Raw genomic sequence first — 14,643 nt, forward strand, 5'->3', positions numbered from 1 at the left:
CGACCCAGCAATCATTTTGAGGGCTGCACAAAGCTACCTTGCTACTGCAGCTTTACACCTGCTTACTATTCTTCCCCTTTTAAACAAAGTTTCTGTTCTGGCTTTTTGAGCCAGGTACAGACAGCGCCCAAAATACTGCTGATGAGGCAAACCACTGTAATGTATAGACGACATGAGGCATCCCCAGATGGAGCCGCCCCTGCAGCTTTGGTCCTTGGGTAAAGAATAGGGCTAGTCAAAACAACTGGATAACCAGACGCTGAGATTAAACAGGGCAGCAGTTTTTCTACCGAGGCGGAATTCCATTCAATTTTACCACACGCACACACTTTGACAGAAAACTTGTTGAAAATATACAACCAAGGATGTTGTTTGGAACTTTGGAACTGTGCGAAGAGAAGCCAAGCGGTTGCAATGCATAAGACGGAGGATTTGTATATCTGGCGGCAGCGGCACTTATGCGGCAAGGGGAAAACCAAGCCGTTCTTCCCAGCTTCGTCTATCGGTAGCTGAGGGAGGAGCTGCAAAGCTCTGGACCGGATTCAAATAGGATACGCTGACAGTTCCCAACTCCGCGTTGCCCAGCAGTACAAAAGAGGGCAATTAGGCGGGTCACGTGGATAACGTAGGAATGCGATGCATGCGTATACGGGGGTGGAAGGGGAAAGGGAGGGAAGGACGACTCTTCCAGCTCTCTCTCTGCTTACCACAGCGCCCTCTCCTTCTCCAGCGGCAGCAACAGGGAGACTGGCAGTCAGGAGAGCCAACGGGAAAGTGGGATTGCTCCCTAAATCCTCCAATCAAGTGAAGCTTTAGCTCCAAGCGACATCCTCGCTTAGGCAGGGTATCTTGTGTGGAAGAAATGCTGAGTGCAGGATATCTATGTCTTGGAAGGGACGTTCGAGCCTGCATCAGTTAAGTGAGGTGGGCGAAGGAAGCAGCAGTAATAGCCCCCAACCCTGAAGTGCGGAAAGGTGAATGGGAATGTTTATTCGCTGAAGAGATAGTTAAGAGTACGTCTTGCAAGTGTGTTGTTGCCTGATGGTGAGAGCTGCGAGAGTTTCTTTGTGTGCGTTTGGGCATCTTGGCTGAGAGCTTTGCGCGCCTTGGGGAGGAAGAAGGGCTTGTGGAGGGGAAAGCTGAGTGACGTGTCTAGACTCTGGAGGGCATAGGCTGAGTAGTTCCCCCCACCAATGCACCCGTCGCATTCTCTGAAGGCAGGTGCCTAAAGACCCTCTTTCAGCAGCCGTGCCTGCGCATCTTGCGGCTGCTTTCCCGCAAGGGAAAAGTTTTATTCCTTGTTTTGTATTTGAAGCCTCTCCCTGCTCATTTACCTCTTCTTCTTCTCCCCTCGCCTCTTTATTTATCCCCCCATGGAGCAGTGATTCATAAGCTGCGAATGGGTGTGTAGGCTCTTCTGGATTCAGACATTAGTTGTGTCATGGTTAAAAAATTCTTATATGCGCACAGTTCGGATGCCAAAGCAATAGCACTTTATGGACTTTTGTTTGCTCAGCAAATCTGATAAGAAATGGACTAGGAGAAGAGATGCTGTTAAATTAAGTGACCTGACTTTTAAAAAGATATCAATGCTTAATTTTGGGTTTATTTGTTTGAAGTATTAAATGGAATCCAACTGTGTAATATATGGAGAAAGAGTTGGGAATACAGTGCACACTGGAGTAGACTATATGCTGCTATAAAAAGCTGTTGGTAAATTAGGATCTTGTCCATTTCCCCTTATGTCTCTTTAGTTTAATAAAATATTTAACTATTCCCAATATTTTATAAAATGTTGAAGATATCAGAAAATGAAATGCTGGATATTTATTATATTTATAAGTATTTAAGGTATCTATATTATTCAAAAAGGAAAGTTATAAGGCATACATTAGAAATATTTACTTTAAAACATACGATTTGATTTATGGTGGATGATTTATAGTGTTTTAACATTGCTGTTTATGTAAACTGATACAAGCACAATAAAATAACTTTTTTAAAAGACCATTGGAGAAAATGTTTAATTTGGTAGCTTTATGAGACATTTTGCATTAAATGATGTGGATTTTAGTTTCAAGCATACTTCTCTTTGGCTACAATTCAACCCAGAGTTAGGTGTTCTGAAATCCACTGAAATCGGTGGGCTTGTGTGCCTATCTATGCTGGATTGTGGTTTAAGTGCACACGTCTCAGTAAAATCAAGCTATACATACAACTTACAGCGTGTGTATTTAGAAATAAGTCACATTTAACAAAGTGGCACATGGTTGGGAGTAAGCTGACTTGTATAGGATGGAGTTGACACACACCTTATTGGAAAGCAGCCTTATAGTTGTTTTTTGGTTGTATTTAATTATTGCTGTTCGTCTGTTGGTTGTTGTGTGAATGAGATTGAGTGGATGTGTGTGAGTATTTGTGTTGTTCGTTATTTTTAGTGTTTGTCACATTAGATTCATTTTAAGATGTGCCTGGGAGAACATACTCCGGCCCTAGTAAGGGGATTTTCGGGGGGCCCAATTAACGTAGTGACAGGTAATGGGAGGTATGGTGTTGGGAGGAGAACGTGCCAGGTAAGGGGAACTCGTCCCAGACAAGTTGTGTCTGTGCCTTGTTCCGGTTCTCCTCATATCCACCGGATTGTTGGTTGTACTGTCAGCCAGCCATCAGATCTCCAGGTGCTGCTCTTAAATGCGAGATCGGTTGCTAATAAAAAACCCCTTATCCACGATTTGATCGTGGAGAAAGGGGCCGATCTTGCGTGTATTACCGAAACCTGGGTGGGCGAGCAGGGAGGAGTTGCTCTCTCCCAGCTTTGCCCACCCGGGTACTCGGTGCAGCACTGTGGTAGATCTGAGGGCCGGGGAGGTGGGGTTGCTGTGGTCTATAGGAGTTCTTTCTCCCTCACCAAGCACCCTGTCCAGACGGCGACTGGTCTGGAATGTCTTCATCTTGTGCTGGGCCAAGGAGACAGACTGGGAATACTGTTGGTGTACCGCCCACCTTGCTGCCCAACAGCTTCCCTAGCTGAGCTGACAGAGATAGTCTCGGAGGTGTTGTTGGGGTCCCCCAGACTCGTGGTACTGGGGGATTTCAACATCCATGCCGAGGCTGTCTTGCTCGGGGCGGTTCAGGACTTCATGGCCTCCATGACAACCATGGGGCTGTCTCAAATTGTTACTGGCCCGACACATGTATCAGGACATACTCTTGATCTGATCTTCGCCACTGGTCATGGAGATAGTGATCTGAAGGTGGGGTATTTTTCATCTACTCCATTGTCATGGACAGATCATCGCTTGCTGAGTTTTAGACTCACGACAGCCCTTTCCCTCTGCAGAGGTGGGAGACCTATTAAGTTGGTCCGCTCCCGGAGGCTTATGGATCCTGAAGCTTTCCAGAGGGCTCTGGGAGTTTTTCCGGCTGATAGCACTGGTGCTCCTGTCGAGGCCATGGTTGATCTGTGGAATACGGAGATGACCCGGGCCATTGACATGATCGCTCCCGCGCGCCCCCTTCAGTGCCGAACTCATACAGCACCGTGGTATACCCCGGAGCTGAGAGTGATGAAGCAAGAGAGAAGGAGGCTAGAGTGCAGGCGGAGGCGAACTCCTGACGGATGTAATCATTCCTTGGTAAGTGCTTCCACTAAGTTGTACATAAAAGCGGTTAGGGCGGCAAAAAAGTCTTATTTTGCTACCATCATTAGATCATCCCTTTGCCGCCCAGCGGAGCTTTTTAGGGTGGTACGAGGGCTTCTACATTCTGGCTCTCATGATACTAAGGAAACATCGGAAGCCTGCTGCAACAAACTTGCGGAGCACTTCCAGGATAAGATTGCATGCATCCGTCGGGACTTAGACTCTGATGTTATGACAGATGAATCCATTGAAGTGTCCAGAGCGCGGTCTTGTCCTTTATTATTGGATGAATTTCAGTTGGTGCAGCTCGAGGAAGTGGACAAGGTGCTTGGAATGGTGCGGGCGACCACGTCTTATCTGGATCCGTTTCAATCTGGTTTTAGGTCTGGTTTTGGCACTGAAACAGCCTTGGTCGCCCTGTATGATGACCTTTGTCGGGAGAGGGACAGGGGGAGTGTGACTCTGTTGATTCTCCTTGATCTCTCAGCGGCGTTTGATACCATCGACCATGGTATCCTTCTGGGGAGGCTCGCGGAGTTGGGAGTTGGGGGCACTGCTTGGCAGTGGCTCTGCTCCTACTTAGCGGATCGTCGCCAGAAGGTAGTGCTTGGGGAACATTGCTCGACACCCTGGACTCTCCATTGTGGAGTCCCTCAGGGGTCGGTTTTGTCCCCCATGCTTTTCAACATCTACATGCAGCCTCTGGGTGCGGTCATCAGGAGTTTTGGAGTGCGTTGCCATCAGTACGCTGATGACACGCAGCTCTACTTCTCCTTTTCACCTTCCACAGGTGAGACTGTTGATGTGCTGAACCGTTGCCTGACCGCGATAATGGACTGGATGAGAGCTAATAAACTGAAACTCAATCCAGACAAGACTGAGACACTGTTGGTGAGCTCTTTCCCTGCTCAGATGGTGGATGCTTATCCTGTTCTAGATGGGGTTACACTCCCCTTGAAGGAACAGGTTCGTAGTTTGGGGGTCCTTTTTGACCCTTCCTTGTCGCTCGAGGCTCAAGTGGCCTCGGTGGCACAGAATGCGTTTTACCACCTGCGCTTAGTAGCCCAACTACGCCCCTATCTGGACAGTGATGATCTCGCCTCGGTTGTTCACGCTCTGGTAACTTCTAGACTGGATTACTGTAACGCGCTCTACGTAGGGCTGCCCTTGAAGACTGTTTGGAAACTTCAGCTAGTGCAAAATGCGGCAGCCAGGCTGTTGACGAGGACCAATCGGTCTGCGCATATAACACCTGTCCTGGCTCGCTTGCACTGGCTACCTATTTGTTTCCGAGCTAGATTCAAGGTGCTGGTGTTGACCTATAAAGCCTTACACAGTGTGGGACCGCAATACCTTGTGGAACGCCTCTCCCGCTATGAACCTACCCGTTCACTTCGTTCAGTATCTAAGGCCCTCCTCCGGGTACCAACTCACCAGGATGCCCGGAGGACTGTTACTAGATCTAGGGCCTTTTCTGTGGTGGCCCCCGAATTATGGAACAGCTTACCGGAGGAAATACGCCTGGCGCCTACGGTTCTTTCTTTTAGGCGCCAAGTTAAGACCTGGCTATACTCCCAGGCATTTTAATGTTTAATGCTTTATGTTTATGTTTTTAGTTTAATGTGTTCCTTTGTTATTGATTTTATTCTATATTGTATTTTAATCTCGTTTTGTACACCGCCCAGAGAGCTATTAGCTATGGGCGGTCTAGAAATGAAAATAAATAAAATAGTATGTCCACAGGAAAGATGGTGGCTGTAGCATCCTGAAATATGTACTACTGACATCAAATTAGTGGTTGGATAACTTTGTAAATGTTGAATTTTAATATTTTATGAGAAAAATATTTTCAGAGAGTTGTTATTCTTAAAAAGTATGCTGCAAATATTATAAAATAAAGCAAGTTAATTAATTTCCTCCAGTCACTCTCACCTGTGTCCAGCATAAACTGCAGAGTCTGCACAAGAAGATTCTCATTGCATGAAAAAAATGGGTCATCTCTTTCTTTCATTCATTGGGCCTGTTTCATTAACTTGCCACGTTTCCCTGAATTGTACTAATATGCCATATCAGGATTACCAGAAGCATCTGCTGAACTGGTCCTTTCTATAGAAATGTGTTACTGAAGCCCTGAGGCAGCAGTTCTAGCTAATAATTATCTTTCTTATTCCAAGTGGATGGTTTGTTGATACAAATTGTTAAGTGGCTTGCAGACAGGTGCCTTCTGATGTATATATGGATCTGAGGTTTTATCAAATTGAGCCTTCTTACCTGGAGTCTGGGGTATATTTTAAAATTGAAGGTTAAACAAAATATATACAATGGCATAGTCTCAATCTGTCTTTCCCTCAACATGTAATTCTTTCTGTTTTGCTTACCCTATAGACAAAATAAATATATTCATACCCCCCCCAGTGTTTTTCTAAATTTGAAACTCCTTGTGACAGAGCCATTTGTGGTTTGTTCTTTGCTGAATGAAGACTAGGCACGTCAGAACTCTTTGCCCAATAGAATGCTTTTTGATGGGGTAACATCTGTTATGCTTCATAATGTATTGAAAGGTGAGATGCCAGCAGCTTAATCCTAGGTGTTCTTACTCAGTTGATTTCAATGATATGTTGGTAGCTGGTTTGCCTTAAAATCTACTTGCATGAACAGTATAACAGCAAAGTTGTGATTTTTTATTTTAATCAGAGTGAAGTTATGATATGTGAGTCTATGGCCCTGGTGTTACATTGCTCATCTGAGTATGTCACTTCTTTTTAGCTGCTGAAATAGGGTAGAAACCAGCTTGCAGAAGTAATGCCTCTTTCAATGGATTTTAAGCCTGCATAGTACTTCAGTGTATTGCTTCCATCTTCCTTTTATTTAATCTCGGTCAGTCAGTGTGTTCCCCTGTTGATTATTCAACATCCCTACTCTTAGTTTAAATTTCCCTTTCATTTCTCTAATCTTTTGGAATAGGGCTCTTGTTCTACCCTTTTTGTTGTCCTCTTCTATTTCTATACAATAACTATTGTAATAGTTCTCTTTGTCCCTCCATACTAGTCGCTGTATTGTTGCATTTAGGGTTCTAATTGTTCCTGTCTCCTTTTGCTTTTGCTTTCCTTCTCTCTTTAGCCCTTTTAATAGTTTCTTCAGTCATCCGTTGAAGTCTGTCTCTCTTTTTAACTAGAGGTATTGTCTTTTTGCATTCTTGCCTGATAATGTCTCTGACTTCAATCCATAGTTCTTCTGGTTCTCTGCCAACTAAGTTTAAAGCCTCAAACCTGTTCCTTATTTGATCTTTATATTCTTCTGCGATGTTGTTTAAATTGTACTTTGGCATTATGATTGCTTTGTTCTTCTTCTTTAGCTTTACTCTGATTTTCAATATTACCAGTTCATAATCTGTACCACAGTCTACTCCTGGTCTTGTTTTTGCAGAAAGTATGGAACTTCATCTTCTGCTACCAATTGTATAATCAATTTGATTCCTATATTGACAACTTGGTGATGTCCACATATACAGTTGTCTTTTCGGTTGCTCAAAAAATGTGTTTGCAGGAAACAAATTATTGGCTTCACAGAATCCAATAAGTCTTTCTCCTGCTTCATTTCTATCTCCTAAGCCCCATATCCCCACAATTCCTAGTTCTTCTCTGTTCCCTACATTTGCATTCCATTCCCCCATAATTATCAGCACATCTTGTTTTGGTGTGTGATCAATTTCTTCCTGAACTTTTGCATAAAATCTTTCCAATTCCTCTTTTTCTGCATTTGGCGTTGGAGCATAGACTTGGATGATGGTTATGTTAATAAGCTTCCAGTTAAATCTTATTGATGTAACTCTCTCAGACCTTGCATTGTAGCTCCTAATTGCTTTTGCTACATGCTACATCACCTCACTATGAAAGCAAGCCCATTTCTTCTTAATTTCTCATTTCCTGCATAAAATATTTTACAGTTGCCTAATTGAAAATGTCCTATTCCTGTCCAATTTAATTCACTCACACCAAGTATTGTAATGTTGATGTGTTCCATTTCTTGCTTGACAATTTCTAACTTTCGCTGGTTCATGCTTTTCACATTCCATGTTCCTATTGTGTACGTCATATAACTCCGGACTCTCCTTTTGCATTGTGTGTATCAGCCGCTGGGCTTCCTTTCGGCTTTGATCTAATTGCACCATTAGACACAGCGCTATTCGTACTTGTCCATTGTTCTTCCCCAGTAGGTCTGTGAGTGCCTTCTGACCTGGGGGACTCATCTTCCAGTACTATCTGGTGTTGCATTTTGGATAGTCTATTCATAGGGTTTAATGGTAAGAGGTATTCACAGGTAGTTTACCATTGCCTTCCTCTGAGTTTGGATGCATCCTAGTCTGGTGTCTTAGCTTTGACCATTCCACCTTGGGTGCGCCTTCTAGGAGTCTAGCCTCTTGGTCTAGACTCCTGACGACATTGCTCTCAGCTTCTTCTAAACAGTCAACCCCCCTCACCACATTAAGGTGTGCATCCTAGAGGGATATAAAAGTAAAAAGTAAAAGCGACACATGAGGAATAATCTCTTTGGAGTCAACATTTTCCTAATGTTGACCCATTAATCCTTGACTCACTAATTGATTACCAGACACTTAAAGATTTAAATTCTTTTCTTAAAGTCTCTGCTAGCTTAACAACAGAAAAGGATGTTTTAATTCAGGGCTGTGGAGTCAGAGTCGGAGTCAGTAGAAATGTACTGACTCCGACTCCAACTCCTTCATAAATGGCAAATGTATATTAACTAGTAATAACAAATTTACTGTAGTAAAATGGTAGCACAAGGCATTTCATCACCACCACATGAATCCAGAGCTTGGAAAAGTTACTTTTTAAAACTACAACTCCCATCAGCCCCAGGGATTGGGCTCGTGGGAGTTGTAGTTCAAAAAAGTAACTTTTCCAAGCTCTGGATTCACGTGGTGGTGATGAAATGCCTTGTGCTACCATTTTACTACAGTAAATGTGTTATTACTAGTTAATATACATTTGCCATTTATGAAGGAGTCGGAGTTGGACAGTAGAAAAATAGAGGAGTCGGAGTCGAAGGTCTGGCGTGCTGACTCGACAGCCCTGTTTTAATTACTCAACCATTCAGTTTGAAATCTTGATGCAAATGCCTTGAGGAAATGAACTCATAACACTTGTTCAAAGTCAATTTGAAAAAAGAAAAAGCTGTTCAGGGTTTCCTCCAGGAGACAGTTCTTTCACAAGGGTGATCTAGTTGTTTCTATCAACATGGTATAACCATTTATATTTTTAAAAAAGTGCTCTACTGTCCACAGTATTTATCCTGCCTACTGGTATCATAATTCAACTATAAAACAATGTTTCAGATACATTGGCTACATTAGGATTTAATGCCAAACAATTGTTTAGCATATTGTGATCCAGTTTTGGGCTTGTGAGCTAGTTAGCTACACACACACATGCCATAGCACAGATGCAAGGAGATGATCAGGAGTTTTTGCTTCCATTTTCAATTAATTGTGATTTGTTATGTGCAAAACTATAGTTAATCTTAACTGTGGTTTAGGGATGTCCTTCCCCAATTTGGTGCCCTCCAGATGTCTGGGAACAAATCCCATCATATTTGACCATTTGCCATGCTAGCTGAGGTTCATGGGATTTGGAGTTGAGCAATATCTGGAGAGCACCAGGTTGGCTAACAGCATCTGAAAAGAAAAGTAGCCTTTGCATTGAGATAAAATCATAGAATAGTAGAGTTGGAAGGGACCTATAAGGCCATCAAGTCCAACCCCCTGCGCAATGCAGGAATCCAAATCAAAGCATTCCCGATAGATGGCTGTCCAGCTGCCTCTTGAATGCCTCCAGCGTTGGAGAGCCCACTACCTCTCTAGGTAATTGATTCCATTGTTGTATGGCTCTAACAGTTAGGACGTTTTTCCTGATGTCCTGTCGAAATCTGGCTTCCTGCAACTTGAGCCCATTATTCCGTGTTCTGCACTCTGGGATGACTGAGAAGAGATCCCGGCCTTCCTCTGTGTGACAACCTTTCACATACTTGAAGAGTGCTATCACATCTCCCCTCAGTGTTCTCTTCTCCATGCTAAACATGCCCAGTTCTTTCAGTCTCTTCTTATAGGGCTTTGTTTCCAGTCCCCTGATCATCTTTGTTGCCCTCCTCTGAACCCGTTCCAGTTTGTCTGCATCCTTCCTAAAGTGCGGAGACCAGAACTGGATGCAGTATTCAAGATGAGGGCTTACCAGTGCTGAATAGAGGGGAACTAGTACTTCACGTGATTTGGAAACTATATTTCTGTTAATGCAGCCTAAAATAGGATTTGCCTTTTTTGCAGCCACATCACACTGTTGGCTCATATTCAGTTTGTGATCAACGACAATTCCAAGATCCTTCTCACATGTCATATTGCTGAGCCAAGTATCCCCCATCTTATAACTGTGCATTTGGTTTCTTTTTCTTAAGTGTAGAACTTTGCATTTATCCCTGTTGAATTTCATTCTGTTGTTTTCAGCCCAATGCTCCAGCCTATCAAGGTCCCTTTGAATTTTGTTTCTGTCTTCCACAGTATTAGCTATGTCCCCCAATTTTGTATCATCTGCAAATTTGATAAGCATGCTCTGTACCTCCTCATCCAAGTTTTCAATAAAAATGTTGAAGAGCACTGGGCCCAGGACTGAGCCCTGTGGTACCCCACTCATTACTTCCACCCAGTTTGAGAAGGAACCATTGATAAGCAGTCTTTGAGTATGATTCTGGAGCCAACTATGGATCCACCTGATATTTGTTCCATCCAGCCGACATTTAGCTAGCTTGCTAATTAGAATATCATGGGGCACTTTGTCAAACGCTTTGCTGAAGTCGAGGTATAAAATATGTTATCTCAGTGAAATTCAAGGCTTAAATATTAGCTGGGCAGAGTTAAAATGATCATCTGGAAGGCCACAGCTTCACCACTCCTGATCTAAAATGCTAAGGGCAATCATTATTAAATGTACAAGTTGTAGGTTTAAATGTAGACTTAGACTGCAATCCTATGCACACCTACCCAAATATAAGTCTCATTGAACTCACTGAATTTTACTTTTGATACAAAATATGTATTAAGTTGCAGTAAGCTGTTATATCATATGTATATATGACAGGAAAATCACATTTATTAATGAAGCTTTTTTTTTTTAGATATGATTGGAAAGTCCAGGTTCTCTTTCCCCGGTTTAGGGAAATAAGGTAGGATCGTTTAAGCACAGTTTGAAGTTGGCTTGTTTTCTTAAATTGTAGTTAATGCTAACCACAGTTTGTCCTAGTCTACACTTAACAAGCCACGGTTAGTTGAAAACCTGGGCTCTCTTTTGGATGAAGAGTGGGATAAAAATTTAATAATAAATAATTAAATAAAAACTGAAGTGAGTGCTTCTGATTCCTCCCAAGAGTCAATCCAAAGGAGAAGAGGAAGTGTGGGAGGACACAAGCATAAGGCTTGTGCAGAAAACTATGGTTAGAACTGGCTTTACCATGCTCATGATCTCCAGATGTTTTGGAGTACAATGCCCATCAGTCCCAGCCAATGCGGTCATGCTACCTGGTGCTGATGGGAGTCATAGTCCAAAATGTTTGGAAGACACCAGCATGATGAAAGATGGTTTAGCATTATGTCTAAACCAGGCTACTGAGATTCCATTAAATCATTTTCATACATGACCCAAAAAAAGTTTACATTGCTCATGCTTGTTGTGTCATGTCTAAATGCTTCCTAATGCTGGAGAGTATTAAATTGAATGTACATGTCAACAACTGTAGGTTTACCCATTTTTTAAAAAAATATGAGCTGATTTAAAACAAAGTGAACTTAAGCCATTATGTGGGTTGTAGCATGCCTTATAGTGCAATCCTATACATGCCAACTCTAAAGTAATCCCCGTTGAGTTCAATTGGACTTATTTTCAGATCTGTTGGTATAGGATGACAGCCTTAGTCACCCAAATTATTCTTGGGGATTTTGTAAGAAATACTTGCCTTTATAGAAGTAACATATGTAAATGATGTGGCACTGGAGTATACAACCATAGAAATGTCTGCACATTAGATTAATATTTTATCCTTCATGGCATCAGTAAAAAGGCTTTGGGAAACAGTGAGTAGTTCTGACAGCATTGATTCATACTTAGAAGTTAGCTACTCTGATGAATGACTAAAATGTAATGTGATACATATCAGTGACCAGTTAATCCTTACAAGCAACATTGTCCTCCTTGTGTAGTCATGAACAGACATCCTATGTTTAGTAAAATCTTTCAGTTATTCGTTACATTGTACAAAGTTTATGCTGCTTGTTATATTGTACAAAGTTTATGTTTCTCATTGAAGCAAATATTTGAATATTATGGTGACTTTCAATTTTAAGGTCCTCTGCTATCTGTTTCTTAATTTTGATAGGAATATATTAAATTGCAGTATAAAGAGCCTTTGAACTATTTTTTCCAGAGGTGTCGAATGATTATCATTTGTTTTTGTGAACATTTTGTAATAAATGGGAAAACCTAAGCAAATATATAACAATCTATAATATAGTATTAGAAACTTCTGTTAGTATGTCAATTATAAGGAGGTGGTAACAGTTTGCTTACGTTTAGATTAGATTAGAATGAGTAGTGTACTTTCACTGTTTTTAATATTAAAGGAGGTCATACAGGTCTGCTTCATTGCAATTTTTTTACATGAGTATTGATTACTTTTCAGTATTGGACAAAATAATACTAATTTTCCTGGATGGCTCTTCTGTTTGCTTCTTTATCGAAAGCTTGTAGTTTCTTGTCCTTAACTCAGTTCTTGTTCTTGGACTATTTTACACAAATGAAGTGGGTGCAGTGGAGAACATTCAAAATGTAGTTGAAGCGGTCATGTAATTTACACACACACACACACACACACACACACGGTTGTTTAAAACTGCACTAGGCATTGTATAATAGCAAAAATGCAACATCCCTGCTTTTACTTTATAAGTATTAAAATAGTGACACTTCTATTGTAAATCATGCTCAGAATGGCTGACAACATCAAAACATTTACGTAAAATTGTTGACCAAGTAGCAGACATAACAAAATGTAAATAGTCATATATCAATAAGCTAATAGAAATATCTCATTTTAATAAATTATACAATAAAATGAAACAATCCATTAATAATTTATAAAAAGATCTAACAAGAAAAATACAAGAACGTAACAGCAAAAATAATGCATCTCCAAAACTGGATCTGGGCCCCAGCAAACAATATCCCACCCTTTTAGTCCCTAGGCACCTTGAGCAGCAGAAGGAGCCTTTGTAAAACAAGGGTAGGGAGATGGAATGGAAGACTTTTGAAGTAATTGAAAATGGTGCTTGTGTTGGGCCGTGGAAGTAGGAACACTAGAAAGCTGAGACTGGTGAAAGAAAAATCAGATGCCACAGAAATTTCTACTTGCAAGGTACACAGTGGAAAGCAGAGGAAAAAGATGTATGTATAGTTTTAGGTACACTTACAGAGCAATCCAACTCAGAAGCTGGTGTAAGTTGTGCTGGAGCAACAGAAGCTGGCATAAAGTTCCACTGCATCCAGTTGCCATTGAGAAGCCACTGGGTTGGGTGAATGCCAGCTCAGCTGGGAGCTGCATGCAGGGACCAGAAAGTAAAAGCCTGCTGTTCCAAATCTCCAACTGGGGAGTAAGCACTCTCCATTGACTTCTGCTGCAATTATATTCTTAGCTTGACCCTTTACCTGGCATAACTTTTGTCTGGATTGGGACCTGCAGGAGTGCTCTGAACATGGGTTGTATGTGGCCCAAGTCCCTTCACCTCAGCCTCTCCCCTAATTCTCCATTTTGAGGGGCCTTATGCCAGCTTAGGCCAACTCCACTTGTGCCTGTCTTGGCTGAGTCGGCTGAGGGACTTACACTGGTGTAGCCTGGCTGAGACAGAACCCAGCCAGCTCAGCTGAAGCTCCACCACATGCAACTCCCCTCAGCGCAGCATGAATGAGAGTTGGATTGCACCCGAAGTGTGGATAGGATTGCAGCCTTAATGAAGGGAGATGACCTGGAGACCTGATGTATGGAGAAGACTGAGAGATCTAATGAATCACCACAGTTGCAACAAGCCAGATAAAAAGAATGTAGACAAGCAAGTGACAAGATTTGAGGATTAGCAAGTAGAACAGAATCTGAAGAATTTAGCAGTATGATCTTAAACATATTTACATTGCTACAGAGATAAGTGGCTCTTACTCCCCAGGAAATATGCTCATGATGATGTCGAAGAGCAAGAAAGAGACTGTGAAAATATTGAAGATAAAAAGATAGAGGATACTGAGGTCTAAAAGTGAGAAGCTCAAAATGAATGCAGAGCAGATTATCATCAAATGACCCATTTAAATCATACTTCCTATCTTGAAATACATATATTTCCTTAACAAGCATGCATGTGAACAGATGACTATAACAAAGTATAATGGTTTGCAGTTAAATGGAGCCAAAGTGCTATTTAGGAGTATAATCCAAAACCTTTGGTTATGAATTATATCTGCTAAGAGACAAGTTCCCTATATATAGCACTGGAATGTTGGATAAAAGACTGGCTTAGAACCCTTTTCCCTAACATTGCAGTTTTCTATGTGCAACAAGTTTTCCCGCCCCCTGTGGTGAGGTATTTAAATATGCCATCTCCGTGCTGATACCTTGCATGTGTAGAAAAGTTGTAAGAACAGTTGCAAGGTGTTTGCCAGGTAAGTATCAAAACACATGCTATTCTGCCATTTTATGAGTATTTAAAAACTGATTGGTGACTGAGCACTTTTTTCCTATCCCATGATGAAATGTATACCCAAGTAAATATAAAAGGGGGAAGGGGAGTAAGAATAGTGGGATTGTGCCCCTGTAGTAAGGCTTTCTCTCCATACTATTGTTGAAGTCTTGGGATTTGTAAGAGTATTGCAAAAATTCATGCAGTTGGAACACATTG

At 41.8% G+C, this 14,643-nt stretch overlaps 1 protein-coding gene across 6 annotated transcripts in view; it reads left to right on the plus strand.

The window, feature by feature from the left end:
* The first annotated feature begins 675 nt into the window (after positions 1–675).
* ARHGEF10 (Rho guanine nucleotide exchange factor 10) overlaps positions 676–14,643 on the plus strand; it is a 164,303-nt gene continuing 150,335 nt past the window's right edge. For 2 of the 6 annotated variants that reach the window (XR_009762151.1, XM_061622893.1), the window contains exon 1: positions 677–974. The gene's annotated coding sequence lies outside the window, so the exon portion shown is untranslated. Of the gene's footprint in view, positions 1,045–10,824; positions 10,875–14,643 lie in introns of those variants that run through there. The other 4 variants (XM_061622894.1, XM_061622897.1, XM_061622895.1 and 1 more) reach the window with 4 other exon arrangements.

The sequence above is a fragment of the Rhineura floridana genome, chromosome 4, assembly GCF_030035675.1.
Source record: "Rhineura floridana isolate rRhiFlo1 chromosome 4, rRhiFlo1.hap2, whole genome shotgun sequence".
NCBI classification, from domain to species: domain Eukaryota; kingdom Metazoa; phylum Chordata; class Lepidosauria; order Squamata; family Rhineuridae; genus Rhineura; species Rhineura floridana.